The sequence below is a fragment of the Ascaphus truei genome, chromosome 12 (assembly GCF_040206685.1).
Source record: "Ascaphus truei isolate aAscTru1 chromosome 12, aAscTru1.hap1, whole genome shotgun sequence".
NCBI classification, from domain to species: domain Eukaryota; kingdom Metazoa; phylum Chordata; class Amphibia; order Anura; family Ascaphidae; genus Ascaphus; species Ascaphus truei.
Genome location: NC_134494.1, coordinates 42,454,524 through 42,479,943, shown reverse-complemented (window position 1 = coordinate 42,479,943; position 25,420 = coordinate 42,454,524). Strand labels below are relative to the sequence as shown.

Sequence of the window (25,420 nt, the reverse complement as noted above, 5' to 3'; positions counted from 1 at the left end):
TCAAGGTCTGGAACGGAGTAACGCCACCTTTCGGTGAGACAGACTTAACGCCATGTTATGTGAAGCTAACGCAGGGCAGTGCTAACTTCACACGGTGTTAGCCCTGTGCTAATGAGATCACTAACAGCCGTTGTTTTTGCATGTGTTTAGCTTTGTTAATAGCTGCGAAACTGAGGGAAACTATCAGACGTTACGAATTTAGGTAATTTTACGTTAACAGAGCTCTGTGAATCTACCCCTATGATTCCAAACAAAAACCACAAACTGAGTTCCCACTCAACCCCAACTCTGCCAAAGTGAGCAGCACTACAATTCAAAGCAATATACTTCTGGCCTCTCTGTCAGTGAAAAGGTTAACATCCCATTAACACACAGTAATATTCGGCCCTTCCCACGGTATTGGTTCCTCTCTTAGTATTTGGGGGTTAGAGGACATTATTTATGGGCAGTGTGAGTCAGCCAATGTAATTATTGGCAGAAAGCAAAGGGGTTCAATAACAAAATCAAAACATTATTGCTTCATACACCAAGGCAAGTAACGCATGGTTAGGTGCCATAAACCTCTGATGTGTTTTGTGAGTGAATTGAACCTCATTCCAAAAGTGAAAAATCACCAGGTCCATTCTATAAATCTATAAATCAGTCTTTATTATTCATGTAAGTGCCATTTTCATTGATGAACACGACACATAAATAATAAAGATTTTTATATACAGTATGTGCTGGGTGAGTCCTCTTTCACCCTTGGGATTACATGCTAGGAATTGTTAATAATGTTCCATACGTAATATTTATGCCGTTTATAATTCATGACCAGCGCATCTTCTTCCCTTCCCCATATTATTCAGGCATGGAATACCACGTTTTACCCATTTGCTGCCTGCATGCAGCGAGAGAGGGGGGGGGGGGGGGGGGGGGGGGGGGAGGAAGGTGTTTCTTCTCAGAATGTGAATAATACATTAGCCAGAAACAATAGGATAACTTATTTGTATTCTTTTGTAACACAATGAACTTGTTTTTATTTTGTAATTTTTATTTCAGCAAACAATGTATCTACCGTTTATTGGAAACCATTAAAGTTCATATGGAAACAAAGGAGTTCAAAATATGGTTGTTACAATATCGTACTTTTCAATGGAACAATGAGACCATGTTATTGTATGTGGGCTGCTGAGACTTCAACCATCGCCAGACTTCAGGTATCTACTGTACACCTTGTGTACTATCAACAGATTGTTCCAGTGAATTGAACCGATAGAACATTTTCATCGGGGCTTTTGATTCACTGTAGCAGTCCTATTCTGATCCAGGATTTAAATATATTATTTAAATGTCAGGAAGACATTCTTTTGGTTTTGTATTCATTGGCTGCTCTAACTTCCTCTGTATATACTGTGGGTCTCTCCTGTGTGTAATGTCATCAGTCGCGTCTCTGTCGCCAGCACTATAAGCGCGGCCTAACACTGATGAGACTCAAAAGGTTGAAAAGCTTTCTGCCAGCAGGGTTACTGGCTAAACACTTCTCTAACCCGGGCGGTGCTGAAAAGCCGTAACACGGCAGGCACAAGGTTATACTGCCCATGTTAAAATGGACAAGAAACAAAAAGTGACGCGCGGTGGGTGCTTATTTCGATGTCATTACTAGAGATTGGTGAACCAGCCCAAATCCATTTCCTGGATCTTTTAGAATCTTCTCACCACCAGAATCCGCCCACGGATTGGGTGCTATAAATTCCGTGCAGATCCGCCCACTGGATACAATCTGGGTGCATTTTTAGGAATCTGCACTCAGATTCCATCTTGGATCTGAAATCCGCACCGCGGATTGCTAAAAATCTGCTTTCTCCCTCTTCCCCCTCGGATTATTAATCCATTGTGTAAATTGTCAGTGATGGGGGGGAAAAAAATCTGAAAAAAAGGCAGAGCGCCATTTCTGAGACTGATCCGTGGAAATCCGCAGACCAAAGGACCCGGCCAATCCGAGGCGGATCCAAATCCGCCACAAAAATTCCCCCATCCCTAGTCATTACCCAGAATCCCTGGCTGCAGTGGAAGCACTGTATGCTAAGATATAATGGGGAAGGGCAGGGTTGCAGATGAGTGAACGTGCTCGCCAGGGTATGTGTATCTGCTGTACACTGTTTTTGTCCCTTTTTTTTTTTTTTTACTCACCATAATTTATTTTGTTGTCTGGTTGCAATTCCAATATTACATGTTAATGCCAAATTTGTTTAATCAGAAGCTACCAACTCAGACTCGGCAGGTTAATGGACATATATAAAGTTGAGAAAATGATGGAAAGACACTGAAATTATTACATACCATACCAATATACTATTCTACTGATTCTCTCACTAGCTCACCCTGTCGTTCCTAAAGTCTAGTATAGTGCTTGAAAATGCTAAACCATCCCAAAGTCTCAAGATACAATGAAGTTAAGAAGGATTTATTTAAAATAACTTCTATGGTCATGTTATCGTTTGTTCCACCAGCACTGAAGGGTTAGAGGTAACAACAAGGCAAGTGTGGGAAAGTGATTGACCTTCACATACAGTGTACAAAGTATTAACAGTACAAAGCTGGGCTTCTCTAGCTGACTACTAGCCCATTAATTCTTTGACGGGTTTGGCCTCAGTGATTCAGCTCCAGAATGTTTGTCTGTGAATTTGACGATGAGTTTGATTCTCATCTTTATTTTCTGCTTTGTTGAACGCTGTCTTCCAATTCAAAGCTCTTCAAAAGAACTGACAACAGAGAGGGCTGCCTTTCAGTGAGAGTGAGGGGGGAAAAGCATTAGCCAAAAGATTTAGATCAGCTCCACCGTTAACTCCTTCCCTGCTGGAGGGACAGGCAACAGAGAGGGATCACAGGGGAAGCAAAGTATCCCGAGGATTTCCTATGTGCAAAAATACCCTTCTTTATATGATACACAAAACCATTAATTAATATTACAATTAAACTAGAGCAATAGTAACTTGTAAAACAATATCTGTCCTGTTATGGCAGGAGTGGGGAACTCCAGTGTTCAAGTGCCACCAATGGATTGTTGACTAAGCCACTGATTGAGCCACGTGTGTTAAAGCAGGGACATCCTTAAAACTTGACCTCGAGAACTACAGTAACTAGAAGAATAAATGAGGTTATGACAATGGAGAAGCTGACGGCTATGCTCCAAAAGCAGATGTCTCAGTTCTGGAACACTTGGGACCCCTGGTTAGAGAGATAAAACCCAAAACGGCCAACCTCCTGTACCTTAGAACCCCTGTGACCCCAGGAGAGAATGTCAGGGAAGCCTCTGGGCGCCCCCCCCCCTCCCACCTACCCAACCATCCCCCCCCCACTTGTTTGTCTCCCCCCTTCCCCCCCCTCCCCTTCTTTCTCCCCCCCTCTATCTTCCACCCCCTAAAAGGAGACGGAAAAATGTTATTGGTCACTGTATGATTGTATTAAGCTGATGTGTTATGGGCTCATGACATTTATGTATGTACAGCAATTTGTGAACGTGTCCAATAAAAAAATTGTTACAAAAAAAAAACTTGACCTGTTGGTGGCCTTGGAAGACTGGAGTTGGCCGCCCCTGTATTATGATTTCCACCTGGACCCATATCAGGTCGATTCAGATCTGCTTTGCTCCTTTCACAATGGTATTCTAGCATGCTCAGTCCTTTGTGTAATACATATAAAGCCCGTTTTTTTGCCACAGCATTTCCCCACTTTTGCCTTGATACATATACCCCGGTATACATAACAAATTAACAATGTATAAAGGTATAGACAAAGTCACAATATCAATATTATACAATCACATGAAAAATCAATGTACTGTATATCATTATTATATGGAAATACGGATGTGTAATATCTAAATAAATACTTACCGGTATTACATACGGATACAGAATATTGCTATTATATGCAGAGCAGAATATATCTATATTATACAAAGAAATGTACAACTGCAGTGTGCATATTGGTATACCAAGCCCTGAAGACCCTATAGAAAGATAGGAGTGAATTACCGAAATTCCTCTTTGCTGTGCAGAGACATCACAGTCACAATGTTTACATGCTGCAGAGATCTAAAGTTTAGCCATTACCACCCAAGAAAAGGGCCTCATACAAGGTCAGAGCACTATGCATTTATTCCCCAGGCAGTAAGCAGAAAATGAGCATACATTGGCCAATGAGCGGAATAATGGCTTTGTTGACAATCGCAGGACTGGTGCTCACTCTGACTGAGTGGGTGGAGTGATAGAAAAAGAAGCCAAAATCCAACGCCTTCCTTGGCTCATTGCCATTGTCCTGGGAGCCAAATCTTTCTTCACTTCGGCAAGCTGCATATTCCATGTGGCTTCAAACTGGCTTGTGTAGCTGTGCACACACTCATTAATCTAATTTCAATTAGGCATCATAATGATTCTCTCATGCAATGGCTATGTTTTTGATCCCATCACTGCTGAATCTGAAACACATTGCTGTTGCAGGCTGATGCAGTCATGTTTCACAGTCTCCTTCCTGCAATACTTGGGCAAAGTGGGTGCAAAAACCGGCAGCAGATTAATCCCAGAACAAAATCCTATTGACAGAGCCGCCGACATGGGGGGGAGGTGGGGGGGGGGCAGGGAGCGAGCGCAGGGCCATCTTTCCTGGGTGTTGTGGTGGAGGCTGCCCTGCTGGCTTGAACCCAAAACTTAGGCCCAATTGGAAGTCGGGCTCAATATCCGCCTTAAGCCGTCTGGGTTGAGAATGGGGGAAGATGAGAGAGTGGGGGACTATGAGAGAGAGGGGAGAGACTGGTATAGTGGGAGAGAGAAGGGAGAGTAAGGGGGGGGGGGAGAGAAAGAGAAATGGGGATAGTAAGAGAGCGGGAAAGTAAAAGAGAGGGGTAGTGAGACAGGTTGGAGACTGAGAGAGAGGTAGGAGAATGAGAAAGAGAGAGAGAGAGAGAGAGGGGGGGAGAGAGAGGGGGAGAGTCACAGCAGGTAGAGGGAGAGTTGGAGGGAGCAGAGTGAGAGAGGTGGGGTTAGAATGAGAGAAGGGGAAGAGCGAGAGGGGGTGAGTGAAAGGGGTGGAAGTGAGAGCGGAGGAGAAAGTGGTGGTGAGTGAGAGAAAGAAGGTGAGTGAGGAAAGAAAGAGGGAGAGAGTGCAAAAGTGGTGCAATTCCGTGGCAAAAACAATTGCACTACATATTGTGACAGTCACAGACTGTCTACGTTAGAGAGAGCATGCAGGAGGTTAAACTCGTAGCTAGGCAAGCAGTCAGGGTGTGTCAGTTATCTGCTAATTGCAAAGGATTTAAAAAGCAGTCAGCAGCCTGAAAGAACTGAGCCTTACCCAAACCTGCGGTTGGAACAGTTCCCAGGCCTGCTCGCTGCATGGCCTGTTATCTGGACCAAACTCACAGCCTGAGAGGGTAAGGCCTCGGTCCCGCTGCGCTCGTTGGCGCGGGCGGCAATGTAGCGAGTTCCCCACAAACAGGGGAATCCTCGCGAGCCGCTAGGAGACACAAGAGAATGGTGTTTCCTAGCGTTGACGCGTCACGTGGTGTGGCTGTGAGCCAATGGGGAGGGGAGGCTTCGGGAGGAGGAGATGCTTCCGGGAGCGGGGAGGAGCGTGGAGTGAAAGCAGGTGCGTGCCTGTCTGTGTGTGTGTCTGAGTGTGTGTGTGTGTGTGTGTGTATGTATGTGTGTGTGTGTGTATTTGTGTGCCTGAGTGCCTGCCTCTGTCTGTGTGTGTGTGTGTATGAGTGCGTGAGTGTCTGCCTGTGTGTGTGTGTGTATGTGTGTATGTATGAGTGCTCCAGCTCGAGTCCGTGGAGGGAGGGGGGGGGGGGGAGTAGCGGGTCCCTCCTGCAGTCCGTGGAGGGAGGGTGGGGATGGTAGCGGGTCCCTCCTGCAGCCAGTGGAGGGAGTGGGGGGAGAGTAGCAGCTCCCTCCTGCAGTCCGGGGAGGGGGGGGGAGAGTAGCGGGTCCCTCCTGCAGCCAGTGGAGGGAGTTGGCGGAGAGTAGCAGCTCCTTCCTGCAGTCCGGGGAGGGGGGGGAGAGTAGCGGGTCCCTCCTGCAGTCCGTGGAGGGAGGAGGGGGAGAGTAGGGGGTCCCTCTGCTCAAGCCACGCCCCCCCCTCCCTGTCAAACCGCCCACCTCCCGCTCCGGCTCCCGCTCCCTACAGACCGCATATCGTGGTCTGTGTATCTCAGCGCACCGCCTGTCAGCAGTGCGGGTGCGCTGACTCTGGGAGCGGGGCCTTAGCCTAAGACAGAGAGACTTCAGGTGTTGCCGCTTACAGAGGTAAAAGAGCTAAGTATTGGTAAAGAGGTTAGCTCTCCAATCTGTAGTTAAGGAACTGACAATTCTTTTAGTTAGTGCTCCAGAGGGAGCTAGGTATTTTGTTTTTCTTCCTGTTTTTGCCCTTTAATTAATAAATCTGATAAGCGAACCCTACGTTTCGTGCCATAATGTGAGAGAAATTACCCTGCAAAGCGGTGGAGTTGTATATATATATATATATATATATATATATATATATATATACAGTGGTTGACAAATCACCAAAAAATCTACTCGCCGCACAAAAAAATCTACTCGCCACCTAGTACCAAACGTGTGCTGCTTGGGCCAATATTTACTCGCCCGGGGGTTAAATCCACTCGCCCGGGGCGAGCAAATGTATAGGTTTGTCGAACACTGTATATATATATATATATATATATATATACAGTGTTCGACAAACCTATACATTTGCTCGCCCCGGGCGAGTGGATTTAACCCCCGGGGCGAGTATATATCCATATATATAACGATTTTAAAGAGACAGCGCCTTAGGGTGCAAGGCAATCTAACTAACCAAACAATGTTTAAATCAAAAAAATCTTAATACATAACATATATGTATGAATTAAGGTGAATTAAGAAGATAGACTAGACCATTGGGGCACAAACGTTTTTGTTTGGAGGAACCCTTGAAGTATTTAGAAAAATCTCGGGGAACCCCTATCTGGCTGACATTTTAGGCCGTGCTAATAGTGCTGGCGACGTCGCATCAAAACAAATGTATTGACACCGTCGCGTGTGCTTATAGTAGGAGCGACAGGACGGCGCGATGGCTTGGTCGCAATCGCTGGAAGTCACTTCAATTTGATTTTTCCAGCGACCGCAGCATGACGTCAGCGTCGCCGGCACTATAAGCGCGGCCTTAGGTTAATTTCACACCTCACGAGCCCCCTCTATTTACCACCCTCTACCCATGAATTTCTCTCTCCCCTCTCTCTGCTCCCCTCCCGCCTCGCATGTATTTATCTCCACTGTGTCTTACTCCCTCTTTTCCTCACTCACTTCCCCTCTCACTCGCCCCTACCTTCCATCAATTACCCCACTCACTCAATCCCCCCACAAAATACATACCAAAAAACACCACCCCGCAATACATAATAAAAATACCCACCCCCGCCAATACATATTAAAAAGACCCCCGCCGCCCCAATACATTTTTAAAAGACCCACCCCCATTCATATTTTAAAAAATTGGGCAGCACAAGTAAAATCATCATCATCCTCATATACCCTCCCCCTGCATCTCCCATCTCTCCCCCCTGCATCTCCCATCTCTCCCCCCATTCTCCCATCTCTCTCCCCCCCTGCATCTCCCATCTCCCCCTCGCATCTCCCATCTCTCCCCCCTGCATCTCCCATCTCTCCCCCCATTCTCCCATCTCTCTCACCCCGCATCTCCCATCTCCCCCCCCGCATCTCCCATCTCTCCCCCCTGCATCTCCCATCTCTCCCCCCCCCCCCTGCATCTCCCATCTCTCACCCCCCCCCCACTGCATCTCCCACCTCTCTCTATTTTTTAATTGCTATAAGGGATATTTATCATATGCACCTACTGTACTGTATGAGTTAAAATACCCTATGGAGCAAGAGTTACCACTCCACTGATAACTTATCACTACCCTCCTCACCTCATTGCCCACCCTTACTGTGGAAGCCAGAGTATCACCTCTCAGCAGAACATTGGGAACATAAGGGAAAAATTGTAAATCCGCCACTGTGCTTACCATACTGTTGCAGCTCTTCCTGCTGCCAAGGCGGTTAATCCTACAGGCAGGCTACTCTCTTATCATAACGTCACCTCTGGTGGCAAGGTGTACGAGTTATGGGAAAGGTAATTAGCACAATGCTAAGTACTAACACATGTTTCATAAAATCTTTACATCGCATTGATATTAATAAATGAATATTCAAGGTACTTTGCATTAAAGTGACTCGCAAGTTTATGCTAGTGCTAGGAAAGTTTTTATCAACAGATCTTAATATTAATATAGTTACATAGTTACATAGTAGATGAGGTTGAAAAAAGACGTACATCCATCAAGTTCAACCTATGCTAAATTTAGACAACAGATACTTTATCCTATATCTATACTTACTTATTGATCCAGAGAAAGGCAAACAAAAACACCCAGTGTTATTTCATCCAATGATATCTCATAAGGGGAAAAATAAATTAATTCTTGACTCCAATAATTGGCAATCAAATTACTCCCTGAATCAACATTCTTCCCACGTATACTTTTTTGATATATCCCTGTATACCTTTCCTTTCTAAAAAGATGTCCAACACTTTTTTTGAACAACTCTGTTGTATCTGCCATCACAGTCTCCATGGGTAATGAATTCCACATGTTAACTGCCCTTGCTGTAAAGAACCCTTTCCTTTGTTGCTGGAGAAATCTCCTTTCCTTCAACATTAAGGGATGGCCCTGAGTCCTTTGTACTACCCTTCGGATGAATGCTGTAGTTCTTTTGTAATCTCCTTGCATTGTCCCCGAATATATTTGTATATAGTTATCATATCCCCTATTAGACACCTCTTTTCTAATGTAACTAAATCTAATTAGCTAGCCTCTCATAAGTTAGATTGTCCATCCCCTTTAATAATTTGGTGGCTCTTCTCTGCACTTTCTCTAGTTCCATAATGTCTTTTCTAAGGAGTGGTGCCCAAAATTGTACTCCATATTCAAGGTGTGGTCTTACTAATGCTTTGTAAAGGGGCATAATAATGTTTTCTTCCCTTCCATCCATTGCCCTTTTTAATGCAAGATAAGATCTTGTTTGCTTTGCAATATCAATAAATATTAGTTGTATTCTGTAGAAAGGTGAGGCTGACAGGGAGATGGGTTCGCAGATGGGTAACTGTTTATTAAGAGCACCTCATGAATACGAACAAATAGACAGTTTTATCCTGTGTGCGCAGAACAGAACAATCAAGAATATTCTTCCCTGGTCAAGACAAAAGCAATCACCTTCAGAGCACAATACTTATATCTTTTTTCAAAAAGCTACATCTCTTGTGCCAATTACATACCCCATCCATGCTCCACCCCCACCCTGTCTCATCTTCTGTAACTTTTTCTTCTTTCCCAAGCGTCATGTTTCTCAGTTTTCTGGGCCGAGTACGTACTGTATGTGTGGGGTGATCTTTGTCCTGCATTACGATTTTCAGCTCTCAATCATGAAAATAATAGCTCCATAGAGTACTGCCATTGTATCCTTGGAACGTTAACCCATCCCTTGCTGGTTCACACTGGCCAATTCTCAAACAAACCCAGTCTCTCTTCTTACCCAGAATCCTCTTTGGTGAAATTCCAGAGGTTTCAGGTCCAACATATTCTAACCTACCTTCTGCTTCCATTAGACAAAATGATATGTACAGTATATACTGGAGGGAAGTTGGGTCTGTGATATCACGTGCGAAATTAGAAGTATTAACTTGGCTGCAGTTGCTAATATTATGTAATTGTTATCTCTGTGCTGAAACAGCAGGAGGAGATATTGGAGGAGTTAGTTGATGAGCAGATAATAATATATTGGATTTAGTTTGCCTTGTCATCATTGTTCTGCTGAACAATAAGCTTCCAGGAGTCCAGGATGTATCAATATCTGCCTCAAAACCAGAAATGTATCACACTTTAAAGGGAATGTTACCGTGACATAGGTCAGAATATTCAATAAGCCATGGGATCCATGGGGTTAATGTGGCCTGCTCCATACACTGCACTGTCCCCGTGTCTTGTCAATTTAAATTAAATATGATGTAGCAATACAAAGCTAAATCATTTTATTTTAATAAGGAAGATCTGAGTTGAACAGATTTTTATTCAGGCAGTGGTTCACAAATTACTAATGTGCTTATTAAATTCAATTTGCAGTAATGCGCTGCTATGTTTTCTATTTGAACCTCGCTATTATATTAAAATTATTCTGTCCTTTCTCTGTAAGTGTGACACAGAAAAAGAGAATAATAAAGGATGGGAGTGGGAGGTGTGATATGTATGTAAAGGGACGGTGTGTGGTTTAACTAATTGACAGCTTTTAGCACGGAAACTATTATCCTGTTTAATCCAGGACTGACCATCTTCAAGTCCATCTCTGGGCCACTTTACACAAGTCATATATACGCAAAAATATATTTTTTATATACAGTGCCAACAGTGTACGCTGCCTTTTACAAAAGAGAGTCTGCAGGGAATTATAACACAATAAGTGCAATCAACAAAATCGGATAAAAGGAAAGGAAATCCCTGCCCTGGAGAGCTTGCAATCTAAATGGTATGTTAGGAGATTTGCAGAGACTATAGGTGAGGGAGTAAGTGCAGTAGATGGCAGTGCCTGGCCTTGGTGGTGGGTAGGAGGGAATGTGGGGGTTTTGACGTATACTAAGTGTGAGGGGGTTACACAGGTGAGGGAGGGGAAAAGATTCATGGCAAGAGAGAGCAGTAGAGGCGGAAGGGGTGGAGAGGAGACAGTTATGGGCAGAGCGCATAACTCCTGCAGAACTGCACACAGGGTCTTCAAAAAAGCTGCATAATAGTCTCCCAGAGCTACAGGTACAAACCCCCGCCATAGTATTTTTGGTATCTGTATCTATTTGTGATGTTCTTCCATCTTACACGCATAATGCAAAGGCCGTGCCGTGAGCTGCGGCATGCAGGCAGCAAAGAAACTGGGATGTTTTCCAAAAAGCAGAACCGCTTCCAGGTATTTTCATTCCCTCGGCAGATACATCAGAGTCAGTGCGCGCAGAGAGAAGCATTACATTCACCTCCAAGACTGTGCTTGGTTGTCAGATTATGCAACACACAGTGCACCTTGTGGAAACAGCCTGTGGATATTGCAGAAGACCTCACAGACTACGTATTAAAAGCGTATTTTAAGAAATGGTGCCCTTTCAATGCAGTATTCATTCCTAAAATGTATATTAATGTTCTTATAGAACAGCTATGAGTCAGAAAAGTGATATACAAGTATAAAATTACAGCTAAAAAAGAAGCTTCCCTTTTTGGCGTTGTGTAGAAAAGCTGCTGTGATTTGTAGACTTTCTCTTCAATGAATTACAGTTCTCCCATCAACAGCAAACGGCATACACCAGGAGTGGCCAACTCCTGTCCTCAAGGGCTACCAGCAGGTGAGGTTTTCAGGATATCCCTGCTTCAGCACCAGTGGATCAATCCGTGGCTTAGTCTTTGAGTCTTTGACCAAGCCACTGATTGGGCCACCTGTGCTGAAGCAGGGATATCCTGAAAACCTGACCTGTTGGTAGGCCGTGAGGACTGGAGTTGAGCATCCCTGGCATAAGCCATCCCAGTATGTATTTTGATTCAGGATTTCTGAGTAAATAGTTTTCTTATTTTGTACCCTTACTGCTTATCCCATTGTGTTTGCGATATCTGAATCACTATGTTTTTTGTGGGTGTTGGAGGTGACAAAATCTGAACATCAGAGCTTTAACTTGGTTTTATATACACGATTCTTGTTTAGGTCGCTCATCTGATTGTGTTTGTGCACTGTTATGTAGCCAAGTCCCCTCTGGCTCCCCGGTCCTCAGTTCCAAAACCTTACCTCCGCTGCTGTGCGAGGCTGTTGCGGGTGCCGAAGGGCTTGACGACAGCTCCCTCTGCAGGGCGCTGCCATGTTTGTTATGCGTGCGCGCAGGGATTGCGCATGCCCGGGAGTACTTGCGGCGGCCATGGTACGATTGGCCGCGCATGCGCAGAATGGATAGCATGTGCGGCGGACATTAGGGAGCTTAGCGCATGCCCAAGAGTTGAGGTGCTGGCGGGGGCGAGAGCGATTAGGTGCGCGAGAGTTGCAGCCCATAGGTAGGATGAGCGGGTCGCCGGAGGCTTTGGTGGTTCCCTTTGCAGGGCGCCGCCATTTCGTAGTTGATTGCGCATGCACAGAACTCGCGCATGCACAGTAGGACAACACGAGGGCGGCTAATAGGGAAAGGCACCGCGCAGGGACTACAAGTCCCATGAGCCTCAGGGGAATGTCACATGCTGCAGCTTAGCCAATAGGTCGGCTGCATTTGCAGTTAAGGCAGTTTGTAACGCGAGGGAGCTCGCACTGACATTTAAAAAAAGGGACAGTTTAGTCAGTAATCAGTTGTAGGAGAGGGACAGGGAGGATAGTGAGGAGAGGCAGTTGTAGGAGAGGGACAGGGAGGACAGTGAGGAGAGGCAGTTGTAGGAGAGGGACAGGGAGGACAGTGAGGAGAGGCAGTTGTAGGAGAGGGACAGTGAGGAGGGGCAGTTGTAGGAGAGGGACAGGGAGGACAGTGAGGAGAGGCAGTTGTAGGAGAGGAACAGGGACGACAGTGAGGAGAGGCAGTTGTAGGAGAGGGACAGGGAGGACAGTGAGGAGAGGCAGTTGTAGGAGAGGAATAGGGAGGACAGTGAGGAGAGGCAGTTGTAGGAGAGGGACAGGGAGGACAGTGAGGAGGGGCAGTTGTAGGAGAGGGACAGTGAGGAGGGGCAGTTGTAGGAGAGGGACAGGGAGGACAGTGAGGAGAGGCAGTTGTAGGAGAGGGACAGGGAGGGCAGTGAGGAGAGGCAGTTGTAGGAGAGGAATAGGGAGGACAGTGAGGAGAGGCAGTTGTAGGAGAGGGACAGGGAGGACACTGAGGAGAGGCAGTTGTAGGAGAGGGACAGTGAGGAGGGGCAGTTGTAGGAGAGGGACAGGGAGGACAGTGAGGAGGAGAGCCAGTTGTAGGAGAGGAACAGGGAGGACAGTGAGGAGAGGCAGTTGTAGGAGAGGAACAGGGAGGACAGTGAGGAGAGGCAGTTGTAGGAGAGGAATAGGGAGGACAGTGAGGAGAGGCAGTTGTAGGAGAGGGACAGGGAGGACAGTGAGGAGGGGCAGTTGTAGGAGAGGGACAGTGAGGAGGGGCAGTTGTAGGAGAGGGACAGTGAGGAGGGGCAGTTGTAGGTGAGGGACAGGGAGGACAGTGAGGAGGAGAGGCAGTTGTAGGAGAGGAACAGGGAGGACAGTGAGGAGAGGCAGTTGTAGGAGAGGGACAGGGAGGACAGTGAGGAGAGGCAGTTGTAGGAGAGGAACAGGGAGGACAGTGAGGAGAGGCAGTTGTAGGAGAGGAATAGGGAGGACAGTGAGGAGAGGCAGTTGTAGGAGAGGGACAGGGAGGACAGTGAGGAGGGGCAGTTGTAGGAGAGGGACAGTGAGGAGGGGCAGTTGTAGGAGAGGGACAGGGAGGACAGTGAGGAGAGGCAGTTGTAGGAGAGGGACAGGGAAGGCAGTGAGGAGAGGCAGTTGTAGGATAGGAATAGGGAGGACAGTGAGGAGAGGCAGTTGTAGGAGAGGGACAGGGAGGACAGTGAGGAGAGGCAGTTGTAGGAGAGGGACAGGGAGGACAGTGAGGAGAGGCAGTTGTAGAAGAGGAATAGGGAGGACAGTGAGGAAAGGCAGTTGTAGGAGAGGGACAGGGAGGACAGTGAGGAGAGGCAGTTGTAGGAGAGGAATAGGGAGGACAGTGAGGAGAGGCAGTTGTAGGAGAGGGACAGGGAGGACAGTGAGGAGAGGCAGTTGTAGGAAAGGGACAGGGAGGACAGTGAGGAGAGGCAGTTGTAGGAGAGGAATAGGGAGGACAGTGAGGAGAGGCAGTTGTAGGAGAGGGACAGGGAGGACAGTGAGGAGGGGCAGTTGTAGAAGAGGGACAGTGAGGAGAGGCAGTTGTAGGAGAGGGACAGGTAGGGCAGTGAGGAGAGGCAGTTGTAGGAGAGGGACAGGGAGGACAGTGAGGAGAGGCAGTTGTAGGAGAGGGACAAGGAGGACAGTGAGGAGGGGCAGTTGTAGAAGAGGGACAGTGAGGAGAGGCAGTTGTAGGAGAGGGACAGGTAGGGCAGTGAGGAGAGGCAGTTGTAGGAGAGGGACAGTGAGGAGAGGCAGTTGTAGGAGAGGGACAGGGAGGACAGTGAGGAGAGGCAGTTGTAGGAGAGGGACAGGGAGGGCAGTGAGGAGAGGCAGTTGTAGGAGAGGGACAGGGAGGACAGTGAGGAGAGGCAGTTGTAGGAGAGGGACAGGGAGGACAGTGAGGAGAGGCAGTTGTAGGAGAGGGACAGGGAGGACAGGGAGGAGAGGCAGTTGTAGGAGAGGGATAGGGAGGAAAGTGAGGAGAGGCAGTTGTAGGAGAGGGACAGGGAGGACAGGGAGGAGAGGCAGTTGTAGGAGAGGGACAGGGAGGACAGGGAGGAGAGGCAGTTGTAGGAGAGGGATAGGGAGGAAAGTGAGGAGAGGCAGTTAGTTGTAGGAGAGGGATAGTCCCTTACTTTTTCATAGGAATATGTCACCGCTTCAGAGTCTGCAGTTCACATGTTGCTAGGCAACCAGTGAGGCTGTGAGATGTATGACAGTTAAGATTAAGACAGTTGAGAGGGGCAGTTTAGGCAGTTGTCAGTTGAGGGGAGGACAGGCAAGTTAGTGAGCTAGGAGTTAGGATTAAGTTAGTAATTTATAAAGTTATTAATATAGAAGTTAGTAACTAATAAATTAGTGAGTTAGGAGTTAGTAACTTAGAAGTTAGTGAGTTAGGAGTTAGTAACTTAGAAGTTAGGAGTTAGTAAAATAGTAAGTTAGTGACAGTTGGAACAGTGAGGACCAGGAGCTGCTAAGGGAAGACTGCCTGGGAACCCAGCTCCTGGGAGGCACAGACAAGACCAAGAGAATAGAAGAAAGCCCTTCCTGAGTGATATTCAGGCTGGAGCAGTATTTTGGGGTGCAGTGTGCTAGAAGCTAGGAAGCCCAAAAGATTTGTGGTGGACTAGAGGCCAAGACTGACCCAGAAGTACTTACCTTAATGGGAAGGGGCACGGAGGGAACTTGCCCTGAAGAGAGCATTATACAGGGGACCTGTCTCATGAGGTATTGTGCTCTATAAGATAATAATGGATCCTGTGCAAGCCTGGAGCTGGTGTGTGCCTGTCAATAAAATACCTGTGAGTTGCAAAAGATCCTGGCGCCCTATTTCTTATCTCCTCCAACCCACCAACTACCCTCCATTACAGACAAGGCCTGAACCTGCCAACGGGAACCCTGAGATCACAGGTAACTGACCAAGGAACTGACACTCTAATCCCATCGGGAGCGGAGCAGGACTTTGTTCACACGTACACTCTACCCCTGCTGCCGGGGAAGGGGGATAGGGGGGTTACACTTATAATATTACTTAACCATCAGTGAAGCATTCTCCTTATAAGTATCTCTTGCCGGAACCTGTGTATTCACCGCACACTTGCGTGTCCAGTGCCCATGCATGTTGTACATCTGGAAATGCAGACATAAGAGGGATATGAAATAATAAATAGGCCAAACATTTAAATGGCTTCCCCTATAATTTCTTGTAATCATCAGAAGTATCACATATTTTTTTCTGGCTGCTATTGTTCATGTTAACAAACCCCAACAAAAGGTTTCCAAATGTATCTGCCATGATTCATTTATTTCTATCAAGAATGTACAGTATGGTATTTAAAGGAGAGATAATCCGGACTTGCTGTCAAAAGATAAAGGCTTACGTTTTCTTCTCTGAAATGAGTACAATAGGTTATAAACCTGGATCACCTCCAACAGATGGAAGAGTACTGTGACAAACCGGTGTAACCCCCTTAGGGGGCTTACTTTGTCTACTGAAGGGGTTAATAGGGAGTTAGCAGGGTAATGTATAGGAAAGGCTTTAGCTAAATGTAGCTAATTCTATGTATCTTATTCCATGTAGTTAATTCTCTGAAACCAAAGTAACTCCTGACCACTCCTCAGTAACAGAACTGGCTAGATTAGTCACCTAAGGCTGCGCTTATAGTGCCTTGTGACGGTGATGCAACGTCGCTCCAAAACAAATCAATTGACTCTGTCACAAGCACTTATAGTAAGCGCGACGGCGCGACAGAAAATTTGGAAGTCGGCTAAATTAGATTTTTTAGAAACAGTCGTCACATGTGACTGTCTCTAAACCAATCAAATTGCGCGGCCCGCCCCCTTTAGTGATGTCACTGGCGACAGTCGCTAAAAAACAAATGATAACTTTCGCTGGTGGCGACGGGTGACGTCATTGGTAGCGTCGCCAGCACTATAAGCGCGGCCTAACATGTATGAATCCTAATAGGCTAAAGGTATCTGTATCTTGTCCAGTTACAGGGATAGAATGATGACATCATACAGGGGTATAAAAAGCTGCAGAAGATTCCAGGCCTCAGGAGGACAGCAGAGGAGTCTCACTGTGTTAATGTCTTATACTGTATGTGTAGAAGTATGATCACCGTTTGTTGTTTTGAAGTTAATAATTGTGTCCCTTATCTATCTAGGAAGGGTCCCTGGAATAACACAGATGCAGAAGGATGCAATCTTTCTGTGAGAGGACGTGTGTGACACAAGTAAGTGATCCCTAGATCAGGGGTCCAGGGAAGTGTCGCACTTAGAGTTGCTCTAACGCCAACTCTACGCCTTTGCTCACCAGGTTGCCATAGTATGGACTGCTAGGGAATTGTAAGGATGACAGGCAGGGCCACAGACAGATTTCCCGGGGCTCAGAACAAGATTTACGTCCGGGGCCCCTCTACCATGTCAGTGGTATTGTGAGCCCTCCCCCCCCCCATTTCACACCTCGTGAGTCCCCTCTAATGCCCCACCTCTTCCCATGTAGTTCTCTCCCCTCCGTCTCACTCCCTCTCTTCCTCACTCACCCCCTACCACTCTCCCCCCCCTCCATCAATTACTCCACTCTCACTCAATACCTCCTCCTCCCACTCATTCCCTCCCCCGACACAGACAATCCCCCCACAAAATACATACCAAAAAAAACCTACCCCCAAAATACATATAAAGAACCCACAACCCAAATACATACAGTATATAAAAAAAAACACCCCAAATATATATATAAAAAAACACCCCCATATACAAACACCTCCCAAATACATATAAATCCCACCCCAAATACATATAAACACCCCCCACCCCCAAATACATATAAACACCTCCCACTCCCAAATACATATAAAAGAACCCCCACCCACAAATAAAAGAACTTATCCCCTAAATACATATAAAAGAACCCCCCCCCCCAAATACATATATTAAAAAAACACCCCCCATATACAAATACCTCCCAAATACTGTACATATAACCCCCCACTCCCAAATATATACAATGTTAAACTGTCTACAATCAGACAAAGCTACAATATTTTTTTTCACTAGTTGGGTTCCCGAGCATTTTTCAGATCCACGCTTGCAGTGCTCCCGCCTCCTTTCTTAGCTCTGTCTCTCCCAGGCTCTGCATTGGACTTTGTATCATTAATTTAAATGCTTTGAATAATTTAACATAAAGAAAGGCTGTATCCACATGTTTTGCTAACTCAGGCAAAGGCTTGACCTCAGGACAGGCGTCACATCTCCAGGTTGATGAAACAAAGTACAAACTTTTTACTTGAGGTGAGCGAATGTGTCAAAATTCAGTAATACATTTTTTGTTAATATTCATTTCACCAGCAAATATTTTTGCATGCAAAGTTATTGTTACAAAATGTGTGCAAATGTATGCAACTCTGCCGATGGCCGCTAACCACACATTTGCCCAGAAGCTGAAATATGGGTTTTAGAGACTATGCAATTCCCAGTGCTATATACAGCTGTGCAGACTTTGTTTCAGTTTACCCAGCAACAATGATGCTTGCTACATCTGTATATCCCCTGAAACACACCTTCAAACAACACATGGAAAGATAACAATACACAAAAATTAACACCGTTAAGATACCTGGGAAATATGCTAATAGGATATGCAAATTACTCCTCAGCAAATTTCCCAGGTATCATAGGGGTGCTACTTTTTTATGCACAGGTGTCTCTCCACGTGGTGTTAGGTGTGTTTCAGGGGATATATATATATATATATATATATATATATAGCACTTGGGACACAACTGAAGAATAATCTGAGTGTATTTGAATGTTGGTGAATAGTTTGCCCATCGGTGCAACCAACTTCACACTGATGAGACCCATTAAGGTCGAAACAGCTATCTGGCTATCGCTTCTCAGCCTTTTGACTAAGATCAAGTGTATGGTCTGTCCTTCCAAGGATGGACCTTGTAGAAATACACTTGATTCGATGATCAAATTGGCTGGGAAGCGGAACTAGTAAGCCCGGGCTTTTTTAGTTTGTTGCAGCCCAGGGATGGTAAACCTGGTGGGGTACATTGGTCACTTCAGGTTGTGATGATGCCTGCATCACTAGAGCACCATGTACCTGCACAACTGGATACCACGGACCCTTATTATTTCCACACTGAACAGCCTGGCCTCCTGGCTGGAGAACGCACAGATTTTTTTGAACCCCCCCCCTGACCTCCGGGTAAGAACTTACTTTGAGCACTTTTTGTATTGCCTTGCACAGAGCACAGAAGCACTCAGCATTATGAATTTTGTTTGTGTTTATTTTCACGTTTGGTTATTAGTCACCTGTCTTTCTTCGGAGAGAGTAAAGATTACGTGTCGGTCTTTAATCATCCCTCTCTCTTCGGAGAGGAAAAATTACGTGGGGTTCGCCCTGAGTGGACTCAGACCCACCTGCCCGGCCTTCTGGCTGAGTAGGAGGAGGAGATAAAAGTTGGGACACTAGGTTTCGGCTGAAGACCCACTGGAACTCGCACCCTTTTGCAGTGCCGTCTTAACGCATGGGCACGCTGGGCCAGGGGGGACCATGCCAGGGGGGACCACGAGCATAGGGGCCCCACGCTAATCTATGCACAGACCAGAATTTAACACTAATTTTCCGGTCCCCCGCCTCAACATTGAAATCTCCCGCTAACTCGGTAGAAGGAAAAAAATGACGACTTGTAGCGGAGAGTTGGCGTGTCTGCGTTCGCGAGAGAAATGTTGCCGTTTTTATTGCTTGCAATGTTATGGAAGCAGAGTATTGTAACGGATTCCGTGAGAGGCAATTAACAGCTTTCATTTTTATTCCTGTGAGTGGTTGTGTAGGCCGGGCCCAGTGCACCGCTTTGCTCGGGGGCCTATAATGCTGTTAAGACGGCCCTGCCCTTTTGCCTGGCCGAGAAGGGAACGAGCAAGAGGAGCCTGATTCTTCAGTTGGAGACTCCATGTAACACGCCAGACATATTCTGGGCCCTCATGGCTGAAGACACACTGGATAGATCAAGGACTGGACCGATCTTCGGAGAGGACTGTCACAAGTAGGGAGCACCTGGGCTACCCTCAGTGTACCACGAGCTACAGTTTTTTGGAGTTATCACTATCACCGCCCGGGCTTATAAAAAAAGAAAATTCTACTTCTTAAACAAAGGCAACTAATACTGATAAAGAGAAAATTAATATAAGGAGTGACCAATGCCAGTTCTCAAGGGCCACCAACAAGTCTGGTTTTCAGGCTATCCCTGCTTCAGCACAGGTGGCTCAGTCACAACGACTGCATCACCTGTGCTGAAGCAGGGATATCCTGAATATCGGACCTGTTGGTGGCCCTTGACTTCGCAAAGTGTAGCTTACCTCTTTGACACCAAAAGGGTTAAAAGTGGCTAGAAGGAGATAAGCAACTGGGATCTCATAGGTTCTAATGCAATCGAATTTTTAACCCCACACGGGGCAGTAACACATTGCAAAGCCTCTCAGGCGCTGAAGGGGTTAATTAAACAGATGTAGCCTTCCCCCACCCCCCTTGGTATGACTGGGATAAGCTGTATGCTTTGTTTCATAGCAAAATAGCAAAGACTTTTATATTTAAAGATTCTCTTCATGAGTAGGAAGCAAATCACATTTCATGGGTGAATATCCTCGATATTCAAGGTAATTCTTTCCAGATGAAATTGAACAGTTTCGTTTAAAATACGCAGCTCCCGCTGTTACGAGGGGACGAATAAAATAAAAAGGTTCATCTGATTAAGGTAGTCGGGATAACAGCTGGAATTAAAAACTTTCTTCCATTCCTTGCAGTAATGATTTAATAAACTCCATGAAACATTGAAATGCCAGCACTTGGTATTTTTCAAAGCAGTCATTCCAGGCGACCGCATGAAGTATTCTCTTTTATAGTCTTTTAAAAAAAAATCTTAGATATGCTTTAAATAAATAAACAGCAACAACATGGGATTAAAAAAAAAAACTGAGCAGAAATAAACATACATCTTCCTAATGATGTATGTGTGTGTGTGTGTGTGTGATCGCTGTATATTAGGCGTGATCAACTCCAGTCCCCAAAGCGCCCCCCTACCCTCCCCTCTTCTGCCCCCCCACCCTCCCCTCTTCCCCCCCCCCCACCCTCCCCTCTTCCCCCCCCCCCCACCCTCCCCTCTTCCCCCCCCCCACCCTCCCCTCTTCCCCCCCCCCCCACCCTCCCCTCTTCCCCCCCCCACCCTCCCCTCTTCCCCCCCCCACCCTCCCCTCTTCCCCCCCCCCACCCTCCCCTCTTCCCCCCCCCACCCTCCCCTCTTCCCCCCTACCCTCCCCTCTTCCCCCCCTACCCTCCCCTCTTCCCCCCCTACCCTCCCCTCTTACCCCCCTCTCCTCTCTTCCCCCCTCTCCTCTTTCCCCTCCTCCCCCCCTCACCTCTTCCCCCCCCTCACCTCTTCCCCCCCCGCCTTCCCCCCTCACTTCTTCCCCCCCTCCCCCCGCCCCCTCTTTCAACAGGTCATTTTTTCAGGATATCCCAGTTTCAGCATAGGTGGCTCAATTAGAGGCTCGATTGAAGACTGAGCCACCTTTACTGAGGCTGGGATATCCTGAAAAACTGACCTGTCTTGAGAACTGGAGTTGAACACCCCTGCTGTATGTTACTCACTGAACACATTACTAATCTGCAGAGACCGCCTGAAATGTCTCTATTAAATGTGGCTGTGATGGCAGAATGTCCCAGATTTGGGGACGCCTGGCCTTTCTGTGCTTTTATCTGAGATTAGCCTGTGTGAACTGAACATGCAGACAAGGAGAAATGAAAAGGACAGGGAAGGGAAGAGACAGAGGACGAAAGGCAGGTTACACGCTCCCAAACTTATCAATCTATCAGTGGCCATGGCAGGAAAACAAGGTCTAGCAACTAGTTATCATTGTTTCTTAATGGATACCAACGCTGTCTGTATGTCACTTCTTGAGATATCACTTGCTAAAGTTTCCAAATCCCATGAGCCTCTGGGCAATGGAAACAATGACCGATGGCATCTTTCTGACAGTGAGTTTGTAACTATGTATTTGGCCGCGGGCATGGGCAGCGCTTAGGCGCTGAGCCGCGCTCACGCTCGGCAGTGAGCCCCTGCAGCCGCAATGAGAGCGGCTTTAGCAGAGGCTCGCGCACGCGTCAGCAAGCGTGCGGAAGCGTAGCCGACAAGTCAGTTTTAGTTTCGGCGCTCACAGAAGCGCAGGGCCGGTCACGTGAGCGGTTCGCCCAATGAGGGCAAACCAGCTCCGTGACGTCACTGGCCCGCCCCCGACACGACCCCGGGCGGCGAGCGAACTAAGGCCAGGGAAAGCACCCGCTTTCCCTCAGCCTCAGCGTGCCTCTGCACGGCTAAAGTCACTATGGACTTAGCCTTTGTCATCATAACTCTGTGCCCAGGACATACTTGAAAACGAGAGGCAACGCTCAATGTATTACTTCCTGGTAAAACATTTTATAAATAAATTAATTAATAAATAAGTGAGCCAATGAGAAGCTTATGGAGCATGTGTTATATTGACACAGACAGCCAATTCTATGTTACAGAGAGCTCTGGAACAAGAGGATATCCAGAGGATATCCAGAGGAGAGATTCTCGTGTTCTGATGGCACTAAAAAGAAGGAATAAGGTTGCTCTTCACTGGGTCAGATTGATACACGTCAAATAACAAACCATGTCATTGTGGACAACTAATATAATTGCACAGTAGCTTTCTTTAAACGTTGTGAAACAGAATTTGAGCACAGGGTCCCATCACCCCCTCTGTCTCATTTACTGCATATGACTGTTTTCTTTGTTAGTTTGTGTCCTCTCTTTCCATATTCTGTTTAATGTTGTTTATTCACAAATGAACAGCACTGCTGCTTGATTAATGAGTTTCGTCAGTCTCCACATGTGCTAAGTGCACCCTTGTTGCCCGTTAAAAAGGCATTATTAATTAGCAGGGATCTCTAATACATGGTAAGTGCAGAGCAATATGTTGAGACATTAGGGGAAAACCTCCAAACAAAAGCTGAATTATAAGGTACTGTACACTCCCAAATAATATGTACTCAAACAAATCCCAAGCAATGAAAACTCGCAAATACTATCTACCGGCCGCGGTTACTTCTTATCTCATTTTCATGACAAATCGTAACCACGTCTTTTATTACATTACCGAGAAGAGGAGTGGTCATTCTAAAAGCCACGGGACTTCTCTCCCTTGGTTTTAACATCCTGTTAATAAAAGACATTTTGAATAATAATAACATTTGAGAGAGCCTAACAACGGGCCCTGTCTAATACATTGTTGATGTTGCTTTCGTTATGCAAAGGTCCAAAGTTTGTGAGGTTTCCAAACTTGTGGAAAAGTTTCAGAAATCTCTCTCTCTCTCTCTCTCTCTCTCTCTCTCTCTCTCTCTCCCTCTCTCTCTCTCTCTCCTCTCTCTCTCTCTCTCTCTCTCTCTCTCCTCTCTCTCTCTCTCTCTCTCTTTCTCTCTCTCATATATTTATATATATATATGCCTCCCTCCTTACTAAATGAGCATATGTTATGTTCTCAACCTCAGAGCTTTGCTAGGGTCAGGGAGTCCAGGGGAGAAGCTCAGAAACCCATGGCTGGATGGGTAATAACATAATGCCCACATTTCAGGATATAACTCTGTTACAAATACACAGTGAAAGGGACCTGAACTCTGCACACACTCCCAATGCACCTCCAGTGCTTCCATCGTGCATTATGCGCTTCCTTGCCAGAGAAGCAGGAATGGAGAAATAAAAGAGTATAAAAACAATTCCCAGGAAGTGACCTTTGTTTCCTTTGTGACTGGTACTGTGCTTGGATATGATGGGCTACAATGTAGCTTGAATGAATTGCACGTCCCATATGGCAGTGAAGGTGTTACTGTTATTTCTCTGTTTCAGGGTGATAGCACTGCACCTATTTAGCAGGTACTGTGCCGGTACTTTATGTCCTGTACCTATTAAATTCAGCTGTACCTATTGTACCTATCTCTGCCTGTGGCTGCTCAAGCTTCAGCTAATTAAAGCAGCTGGGAGATTGATGACTTATTTGCTAACGATCAGCAGGGTAGGGAGATTTAATATCATTTCTATTGCATGTGTGCGTATATTGGTATGTATAAAGAAATCCATAAAAACACATTTTATTGATATTTGCATGTAGTAAATGATATGTGCTATTGCGTCTCCTTCCTGGGAGTGCCTTTATCCCACATTGACACACCGTAACAAATAAAGTGTACCTATTTTTATGTGTCAAATGTTGGAGGGGCTGGACTCGCTCATCTTTATAATTGAGGATTAATTTGACACATAATATATATTTTTTTTTAACTTTATTTTGATTTCAGTGTTTTATACATGGGGTACTAAAAGAAAAGAGTGGGGTGGGAAGGTTAGTAATAAACATTTAAATTTACTTGTACCACTTGTGCTTATATTGAACAGAGAATACAGAAAACAATTACTTTCATAATATTTATCTAAATTTGAGCTTTCAAAATACGACGTCTCTTTGTCTGAATCTGCACATGCGAGTGACACTGCGTTCCAATAAATGAGACCCCCTGCCTTCCCATAAATGAGACCCTTCTAGTGAGTGTGACTGTGTTTTTATGAGAGTGGCTCTCCAAATAAGTGACAGTCTTTCCCATGAGTGAGACGACCTTCCTAAATGCATCTTTTCTTGTCTATGTTGCTTTATTCATTGCAGAAGAGTGAGGCTGCTTTGCTCCGTGTGAAAGTCACTCCGTGAGTGAGGCTGCTTTGCTCCGTGTGAAAGTCACTCCGTGAGTGAGGCTGCTTTGCTCCGTGTGAAAGTCACTCCGTGAGTGAGGCTGCTTTGCTCCGTGTGAAAGTCACTCTGTGAGTGAGGCTGTTTTGCTCCGTGTGAAAGTCACTCTGTGAGTGAGGCTGCTTTGCTCCGTGTGAAAGTCACTCTGTGAGTGAGGCACCTTTGCTCCGTGTGAAAGTCACTCTGTGAGTGAAGCTGCTTTGCTCTGAGTGAAAGTCACTCAGTGAGTGAGGCAGCTTTGCTCCGTGTGAAAGTCACTCCGTGAGTTAGGCAGCTTTGCTCCGAGTGAAAGTCACTCTGTGAGTGAGGCTGCTTTGCTCCGTGTGAAAGTCACTCTGTGAGTGAGGCACCTTTGCTCCGTGTGAGTCACTCCGTGAGTGAGGCTGCTTTGCTCCATGTGAAAGTCACTCCGTGAGTGAGGCTGCTTTGCTCCGTGTGAAAGTCACTCTGTGAGTGAGGCTGCTTTGCTCCGAGTGAAAGTCACTCCGTGAGTTAAGCTGCTTTGCTCCGAGTGAAAGTCACTACATGAGTGAGGCTGCTTTGCTCCGTGTGAAAGTCACTCCGTGAGTGAGGCTGCTTTGCTCCGTGTGAAAGTCACTCTGTGAGTGAGGCTGCTTTGCTCCGTGTGAAAGTTACTCCGTGAGTGAGGCAGCGTTGCTCCGAGTGAAAGTCACTCCGTGAGTTAGGCAGCTTTGCTCCGAGCGAAAGTCACTCCGTGAGTGAAGCTGCTTTGCTCGGTGTGAAAGTCGCTCCGTGAGTGAGGCTGCTTTGCTCCGTGTGAAAGTCACTCCGTGAGTTAGGCAGCTTTGCTCCGAGTGAAAGTCACTGTGAGTGAGGCTGCTTTGCTCCGTGTGAAAGTCACTCCGTGAGTGAGGCTGCTTTGCTCCGAGTGAAAGTCACTCCGTGAGTGAAGCTGCTTTGCTCCGTGTGAAAGTCACTCTGTGAGTGAAGCTGCTTTGCTCTGAGTGAAAGTCACTCAGTGAGTGAGGCAGCTTTGCTCCGTGTGAAAGTCACTCCGTGAGTTAGGCAGCTTTGCTCCGAGTGAAAGTCACTCCGTGAGTGAAGCTGCTTTGCTCCAAGTGAAAATCACTGCGTGAGTGAGGCTG

General features: G+C 46.4%; 1 protein-coding gene across 3 annotated transcripts in view; it reads right to left on the bottom strand.

Annotated features, from left to right (window-relative positions):
- The window catches only part of LRRC4C (leucine rich repeat containing 4C), a 624,976-nt gene that overhangs the window by 243,301 nt on the left and 356,255 nt on the right, over positions 1-25,420 (bottom strand). The gene's annotated exons all lie outside the window — the stretch shown is intronic.